Here is a 9,235-nt window from a genome sequence, read left to right on the forward strand (position 1 = left end):
TTTCTACCGACTCATCAGAGCCGAATGTGCAAATCTAAAAGAGCTTTGTTGTCATTGGGGTTGATCTATCTGTAATGGGTGTTTGTCCTGCTGCTGCAGTCCATAACATTTTGGAGTCTGGAGAAATACTCACACTTGGATAGATGGAATTATGTTGTTTGATTCTCTTGACAGTTTGGATAACTAAGCTCCAGGAAAAACACAAATAAAGAACAATCGATCTGAACAAAGCGAGCTCATTACATTCTTTTGATTCCCTAATGATAGCCGCCGCCTAGCTAAGCATGTGGTTACAGCAAGTTTATAAAATTACAGAGAGTTTAACACCAAGTTTATTTTAAACAAAGGATAACAAAAAGGAGCTTCCATGGAAATAAAATCAAAGGAGAATCTCTGAAAACGTGATGTTTAAAACTAATCTCCTGATGAGCTCGGGCTTAAGCAGAACTACCGAGGGTACCTTGAAGATGAAGCGAACTCCTCTTCCATACTATACTGCCTGGACAATACCTCGCTCCTACTTCCATCAGCACTCGGGGGACAATTTCTTGCATTACCGCCCTCATGTCCCCTGGATGCTTGAGTGCCTTCGAGTTTGATCTCCACTTGCTTCATGGACGGACGATCCTCTCCTCTTAATGTTACACATATTACGGCAAGTGCTGCGACTTCTTCCATTTCTCTGCCTCCCTCTTCCATAACTTGCGGATCTAGTATCTCTGACAAATTGCCTTGTGTGAATAAGGTAGAAAAATGTGTGACAAGGCCTTCATCTTCGGAAGAAATGTACGAAAATGGTTTCTTTCTAGTCAACAACTCCAGAAGCAGGACACCAAAGCTGTACACATCACTTTTTTCCGTGAGACGCCCGGTATAGAAATACATGGGGTCCAAATATCCTCTTGTACCTTGCACTCTTGTTGTGATCCCTGATCTATCCACTGGAACATATCTTGAAGCTCCAAAGTCTGCGACTTTTGCTGTTAGAGTATCATCCAAAAGTATGTTAACAGACTTGATATCTCTGTGGATGATGGGCACTGAATCTGTTGAGTGAAGATGAGCTAAAGATCTGGCAGTCTCAGTTGCTATCCGTAGCCTATCATTCTTTCTGCAATATCAGCTCTTTGTGATACCAATTGTTGCAACAATTGTCCTCGGTTTTTTTCAAAGAACTTCTGTTTCAACATCTGTGCTCTTCGATGTTGGAATTTCTTATGTGTGAAGGATCCAGCGAGAACAAATAGTATGATGCCTGTGCCAACAGCAACTCCTATGCCGAGGTATATACCTGCAAAGATGTAAATAGTACTATTCATTTGTCAATCATGAGCATAGAATTATACACTTGATCTACACTACTCAGCAGCAGCACTAATCAACAAAGTTCACTCAAGTAATTTCTGGCTTCGTGAGTTCATATCACAAGAAGAAAATTGTTTTCAGAAAGTTTAGGTTTTAAGAGAAATAATTTTAAATGTAAGAGTTCAAGTTGGACCAAGAAACATACATCAAGTTATCTTATTATTAATTACGAGTAACAAGGAAGCATTATCATGGGAAGAAGCAAATTAAGTCGGTTAGTATCTACCCTAGAATGCCAATATGTATTGCTTGAAACAAATACCAAGTGAAATAGTACTTGTCTTTGATGTGTTATTAAACAGAAGGAGAAAAGTTGCAGCGTTTGCTCACACCTGTAGATGTGAGCAAAAATGAAATACACTAGGTTAAAAACTATAGAGGAACAAGGAAATTAATAGTGTAAACACATATATTAGAATTGCAGATAGATTTTGTAACCTTTGCATCCGTCGGCGAGGTAGGGGTTGCTGCCCAGCTTGTTGGAGCCATCCATGCACTGGCATAAATAGCCTCTGCTCCCTCGTTTGCAGTAGCTGTTCTTACTCTTGCAGAGCTTGATGGCTACCTCTGCTGGACAGCCCTTATTCCCCTTGATCTCAGCTGGTCGCGGTAAGCCCTGCATGACCTCCCACTGCAGAACTTGGGGAACCTGCACCTTGGCTATTTCAGATTCATCCCGCCCCGCCATCTCCCTGGACAACCGTCGCTGATCGAACCATCCCTCCTCTGCGATTAGCATGTATGGGGGCTGTGATGTCGTGTCCTGGTCACTGTTCTCGTTGATCTTTTGATAGTTCCACACCGTGGGCAAGCCTTTGGAGGACATGGAGATGTGCGCCTGGCAGCAGCCCATGCCGTAGCAGTTTCTGCCTCTACGCTGCAGTGTCGTTTCGATATAGGTGTCACTGACATTGAAGGGGCAGAAGGAGGCACAACCGCTGATGAAATCCTCGGTGCCATCCCATTTCAGCGTTGCCTGAAGGTTGCAGCCTGATAGAATGAACTCGTTGCCGGTCGATAGTGAGTAGGGCGCCTCCGAGTAGTTGCCAAACATAAAAAAACCACTTGAGGAGCTGGGGTCGATAGGCATGATGGCGTTGGTGCGGAGGATGTGCACCGTGCTGTTCCGGAGGGAGATCTCCGTGACGTGGAAGGAGTCATCCAAGCCGTCGACGAGGTAACGGAGGACGAGGAGTGGCTTTGCTGGTTGTTGGCTTGTATTACAGATGAGGTTGAACCCTGGCCAGTAGCAATCGGCAGAGCCAATGCCGAAGGGGTACGGCACGTCTACATCCCCGCAGGACGTGCTGCAGTTATCTATTTGAGAAAGTAGCTACATCATTAATTATTCATTGATTTCAATTTCTGATGGATTTAGGGTGCCTCTTCTGACAGCACATGCCGAGAGGTTTTATTAAGCTCTAAAGGGATCATGATACATATTGAATTTCCCTTGTCTATTTTTTTCTCTCACTCATTTGTTTTTTTCATTATTGGTAATGTCCCAAATGGAGCATTGCTGAAGACCCAGTGGAGTTCGTTTGTCATTTTAGGTTTTTCAACTTAATGATCCTAATTGTACTTATATGATGTGAAATGTCTACGTGGTTTATCAGACGGATATGTTAAGCATCATTGTTGCTATTTTTTTTCGAAAAGGGGGATCTCCCCGGCCTCTGCATCAGAACGATGCATACGGCCATCTTATTAACCAAATAACAAAAAGTGCCAACAAGGTTCCACGGTCTCCAGCCAAACAAAAGGCAAAGGATAAATGCAAAAGTTTGGCAGAAGTTTATCTGCAAAATGAATTTCACAGTTTGGCCGACAAAGGTTTTTATGGTAAATTGGTTTGTCATAAAGAAGGAGGTGTTGAAATCATTTGCGCTCATTTTTAAGTTGGGCAAGAACATTTCAATATTCCTCTTTGGTCTCCGATGCGAACCTTCACTTTTAATGTTCTGGGGTGAATTCTAGATTGATATTTCTGTAACAAAACGGCGCTGTTTAAGAGTAGATTTGCAAATTGGAGTGAATAGTGCTAATTCCTTGATGATTTATGCTCTTGTTTTAGTGAACCTATGGTTTCTTCGACTTGCTAACTAAATCCTTAATGTCGCATTGATGTAACATTTTTTGTGTGCAATCTATTTTGTTAAGAGAAAAGTATACTTTTCATCCCTCAATTCTTGGAGGAGTCTAGATTTGGTCCCTCAACTCCGAAACCGGACAACTTGCATCCTTAACTTCCGAAACAGGACAAGCGTCATCCTTGGTCACAGTTTTGACCGGTTTTGGTGCTGTCCCATCCCGGTTTTGACTGTGCCAACTCAAATTCGCATATTTTTCCCAAGTCCGCGTAATGTTTTCAAAGTCGGGTACTTATTTCAAATACGTGAACTTTTTGAAATTTTCTGTACTTTTTTCAAATCCGTGTACTTTTTCCAAGTTCACATACTTATTCAAATATGCGTACTTTTTTCAAAATTTCATGTATTTTTTCTTTCAAATTCATGTACTTTTTAAAATTGACGTACTTTTTCATATTCGCGTACATTTTTTTGGAAAGAGTTCATGAATTTGAAAAATTCATGCGAACTCGAAAAAAGTACGTGGATTTGTTTTTTTGTACACAAAAATAAGCAGATTTGAAAAAAATATGCAAATGTTTAAAAAATCATGGATTTGAAAAAAGTACGCAAATTACAAAATTGTTCACTGATTTGAAAAAAGTATGTTTACTTTTTGAAAAAAAAATATGCGACCTTGGAAAAACTACGCGGATTTGAAAAGTGCATGTGAATTTCAAAAAGTTCATGGATATAAAATATTTACACGAATTTGAGTATGCGCTGGTCAAAACTGGGGTTAGTCAGCACCAAAACCGGTCAAAACCGAGACCAGGGACGAACCTTGTCCGGTTTCGGTAGTTGGGGGTGCAAGTTGTCCGGTTTTGGAGTTGAGGGACTAAATCTAGACTTCACCAAAAGTTAAGGGACGAAAAATATACTTTTCTCTATTTGTTAATGGTCCTGCATTTGTTTTCTAAGATAATGGCACTAAATAGCCAATTACAAACTCGGTAGTTCGCTAGTTGCTGATCATTTAACTGCACAGTTAATCGAATGTATCTGGTGTTAAAAGCTTTTTGACTTGTTGAGGGATGAATACGGTCTGTTCTTTCATCCCTTATTTGACTTCATCTCGATAGTAAAAATAACGAGGTCGCTGCCATATTGCTTACCTGAGATGGAGTTGAGGCAGCCACCGGGAAGGCCGGGGTCGCCATGGGTTCCTGGTGGACACCGGCAATCATGTGATCCATCCAAATTGGTACAATCACCATAACACTTAGCGTACCATTCATCGCTGCACTCGTCGATATCTACACAAAGCCGAACCAACACATGCTAGCATTAATCAAAGAGAAACCACCAAAATTTATTGCTCGTCTCAAATCAGGAAAAGAAAGTATTGTCAAAGACTGACCTTTGCATCCATCGGCGATGTAGGGATTCCCTTTGTAGCCCTCTTTGCAATAGCATGTGTAGCCTCTCTTGCCCTTTGTGCACTCGCTGTGCTTGCTCTTGCAGACGTCGGAGCATTTTGCGTCATGGCCAATGACCTCCCAATCCAACAGCAAAGGAACTTGCATTGCATCTGCTGACGAGGGGGCGTCTGTTCGTAAAAGCTCGCGGAAAACCGTTGTACGGCTGAACCAATAATAACCAGTGACAAAGACATGCACCCGCCACTGCTGGTCCGTGCTGCGGTTCCAGCCGAACCAGTTGAGCTGCACGTTGTAGGACATGCTGTTGGCAAGCCATCCTGCGACCTCCGTGGGGTCGAAGACAATGTCCGACTGGCAGCAGCCACTGCCAGAGCATTGCATGCCATCTTCGAGTGTGGATCGCGCCTGGGAGAGTCCGTCACCGTTTTTGCAAACAGAAGAACAACTGCTCATGGTCACATTGCCGTTCCTGAGCGTTGCCTGGACGTTGCAGCCCACAAGGATGAGCTGGTTGGATGAAATCATGAAGGGCCCATTGGTCATAAGACCGCCTCCGAGCATGCCTTCACCATTGCCGTCGACTTCTACGTCGCCCGTGCGTGTGACATACAAAAATGTCGACCGATTACTAATGGAGAGGTCTTGGACTTGGAGCGTGCCGTCGCCAAGCAGCAACCGCGGCGGGTTGCTTGTGCCGTCACAGGTGAGGTTGAACCCGGGCCAGTAGCACCTGGCGGGGCCCATGCCGAACGGGTACGGCACGCTCATGTTGCCACAGGTGATGTCGCAGTCAGGCATTCCTTGCGCCTCCTCCGGAGAAACTTCTGCTCCAGCGAGGAGCGGCGACGTCAGCACGGCAACCGCTGTGTGGCCGCCATCACCACCCCCAGGATGGTTGTTATGTGCGCCATTGAGTGGTTGAGCATATGTGCCTAGCTAGCTAGCTCCTGAACCATGCATCGCTCTCCAGCCGGGCCGGCTTATAAAGATGGCGTGCACTTTGGCGGCCCAGCTATCAAGAGTTAAAAGTAAATTTTCGACAAGTGAGAACCAAGGGCATTTCCAAGGGGCGTCAAATGTCCTCTCCATCTGTCGAAAACGTGTACCATGGTACCCAAGGGGCAAGCCTAGCTGTCCACATATTCTATCGAACAGGCTGTGTGCCCCGTGGAGTGTGAAACGTGACCGGGATGAGTTGTGGTGATGGTCGAGAGGGAGGCGTCCATCACCACCACATGCTCATGATGCTCTCGTCCGCCGGACCGCCGCCCCCGCCTACCAGCTCTAGGGGAGTCCTGGTGTGCACCCATAATCCAGGACACCGTCACCATGGCCATTTGATTATTTTTGTGTCCAAACAAGGGCCCAACTTAACATCAATAAATTGGTAAAAGTAGTAGAGTACAGAAGCTAGCTGGAATATAATGATACATTTTGACCCAACATCTGACATGTGAGTAGGCCGTACATGTGGCGTGATGCTCGCTCTGAATTTTTCGACTGCCAGGATTCCAAGAGAACATTTGAGCAGGCAGAACACGTAGCATGGTACTCACTCTGAATTTTGCAGGAGTGCCGAGATTCCAACATGTGAGCAGGCAGGAGCAGGACAGGCGTGAATCCCGTTCTCGGTAAATAAACAAACCTATCAAAGAAACCTTGCCGGCAGACTTGGGCTCTGAGTCCTAGGCTGACCATAGTGGTGGTATCTTAGTCGGTATCATACACTCGGGACTAGCAAACACACTGATGTGGCAGATAATTAAAGAAGAGAGAGAGAGAGAGAGTTAGAGTAACATATATAGATACCATGCTAGGGTTACAAGAGATGCATGCTAGTAGAACCTTAAATGACAGGCATTTAGATCTGAGAGAGATTTCCCGAAGTGGAACATGGTTTCTAGGGTTCTGTAAACCGAGCAATGCTCTCTGCTGCACCCTCTCGAATGCAGTGTACGAATCCAAGTAATCCTTACAGTACGTCCTAGATATGGAAGCAGCAGCATGAGTCATGCATGCATACCAGTAGAACCTTATAAATGGGAGACCTTCAGATCTGGGAGTGATTACCCAAAGTGGAACAGCAAGCAGTTTGCAATGTTCGTTTCTGAATCATGGAATGAGTAATAGCAGTCTTTAAAGCCTATTACTGTTTGTTTGCATCTTCTTGATTGTGTTTGCTTTGCCAAGAAAGTACTTGGAGCTCGTTGGACATGCTTCTTTGGGTTGAACTCATTGACCGTGAGCTCTATAAATAGGTCAAACTGCTTCTTTGTGTGTGCTTCAAACTGCTAGTTCTCTGTATGCCGCGTGTGCGTGCTTCATACATATCGCATTCCATTGTTAACAAACACCATGATTCTGCTTGCAGCACCCACCCACGTCCTTTATTTTTCTAATCAATCTACTGTCTCTATACATGCTTTCATCCATCCCTGTATCTTTGCATGATTAAATTCTTTCTGCTTGCTCAAAACATGTTCAACTGCATATGCTTCATTTCCACCTTTTTACCTGACGAGCACTTTCTCCATCTCTCCCAGGTCTGCTGTTGTTGCTGCCTTGTGCTCAACATTTAATGTGTAACTGCTGCCAGTGTCGTGAAAATGGAGATACATGTCTAACTGCATGTCTAGCTCCCTCTTTTGTGCTGCTGTAGAAGTACCTTGCTCTGTTCCATGGCCATCATATTTCTTTCATAAAATGCTCTAGTGAACAGGATTCATACATAAGTTGGCTACTTTTCCTCAAGTTATTTGTGCATTTATAAACCTATTTGAACTTTTCTATTACTGCTGGATCATGTTAATCCTTGTAGAGCATTTTTGTTTGTTCTGAACCTGTTTGTTATGTCAGTTTTCATGTGACAACCTTGATGTGCTAGTTTATTTTATTGCAAAGCTTGCCGTGCTAGGTCCAGAGCATAAGGTGCCCTGCTTGGCTCGTGCTGAATCTAGTTAGGTAGAGGAATCCTTGCTAATTCTGGCAAGTTTTTTGCTTTAACATCCGAGTTAAAGAAAACTGGAATTGATCTTACAAGTGGCTCAAAACGTGAGACTGCCTTGATTCCATTTTAAGGTTGTCACTAACCTGGTAGTTTTATTTGGTGATGCAGTTTGTAAGTTAAAATGATGTCCATGGTTCAGGCCATGTGTGATTTCTCTTGACATAGGTGCTCCTCCCATGCTATGTCTCTCTGTTGAATAGATAGGTTCAATTTTCCTTTGTTATATTTCTAGTTTAAGCATAAGCAGGTTCTAGTAAGTGTCTATGCATGTGGCTCATGAGTCAGAATATCTAATCTAATTAGGGACTGTAGACCTGCTGTGTCATGTGCAAACTTGCTTGCATTTAGTTCAGAAATCTCTGAATTCTTTGATGTTTGCTTTCACTCAATGATTATGGTAGTCAAATTAGATGCCTCCTCTGCTGCAATTCACTCGTCTCCCTGTCATGGTTTGTCTTGAATTTTGGTAGTGTGACAAACACATTAGTAAATTCTAGTTTTTGGGTGCTAATTCTAGTTACTTTATATGAAGCAAAAGTTATCTTGCAGCCATCTAATGTGCAATTCTAATAATATTTCATATCCTATTTTTTAGTTTTATATGTCATTCGTGCATTCATTCCTTTCTTATGTACCAGCTCCCTAATCATGTTTTTTGTTTTTTGGGTTGCTATCTTAGGTGAGTGTCCTATATGGGGAAGCAAAGCAGCAGCATGCTGCTCCTTTGGAAGGTCGGCTCCTGGACCATTTGTGCTCTGCTTGATACCTGCTCTTTGTATTGTTGCTGCATTGATGCTGAGATGTAAGTGAGATGGATGCATTTTTCTTGGAATTTGGTTGTGACAGGCAAGACTTACTGTATGTGAGGCTTGTGAGCTCGCTTTAGTGTTCTTTCCTGTAATATTGTAAGCGAGATGGATGCATTTTTTGGTGCCTGTAGTGTTCTTTCCTGTACTCATGTAATACTGTAAGGGAGATGCATGTCTAAGAGAGAATTATAGAGTGTTTGCTATTCAAATGTGTAAACTGGAAATCAGTGAATAAAAAGACCAAATGTTCTATTGGACCAAATAATATATGGGCTCTAAAAAGGCTATGGCCGAAATAATAGTGGACTAGAACATTGTTTATTTCTGGAAAACATGAACAAACAGGCTTAATGAAATGGTTTGCAAAAGGGCCATGGCCTAGAAAATTAAAAGGCTGAATTGTTGGGCTTGGCCCATGAAGCTGACAAAAAATTCATAGGAAAAAAATATATAAATGGGCTGAAGTAATGGGCTAGGCCCATGTAGAATACCGAATTGGACCGGGCTGAATCTTGTGCCACATCAGCTTGCCACGCTGGATAC

The 9,235-nt window shown here is 43.2% G+C and overlaps 1 pseudogene across 1 annotated transcript; it reads right to left on the minus strand.

The window, feature by feature from the left end:
• Positions 1-261: 261 nt before the first annotated feature.
• LOC125547382 (wall-associated receptor kinase 5-like) lies at positions 262-5,805 on the minus strand (annotated as a pseudogene). Its single transcript, XR_015599211.1, has 4 exons — positions 4,855-5,805; positions 4,610-4,750; positions 1,804-2,682; positions 262-1,291 (listed from the first exon to the last, which is right to left on the minus strand). The product of XR_015599211.1 is annotated as a wall-associated receptor kinase 5-like (transcript).
• Between the last annotated feature and the right edge of the window lie 3,430 nt (positions 5,806-9,235).

Source organism: Triticum urartu, chromosome 3A (genome assembly GCF_056163025.1).
Source record: "Triticum urartu cultivar PI428250 chromosome 3A, HENAU_Tu73, whole genome shotgun sequence".
Classification (NCBI taxonomy): Eukaryota; Viridiplantae; Streptophyta; class Magnoliopsida; order Poales; family Poaceae; genus Triticum; species Triticum urartu.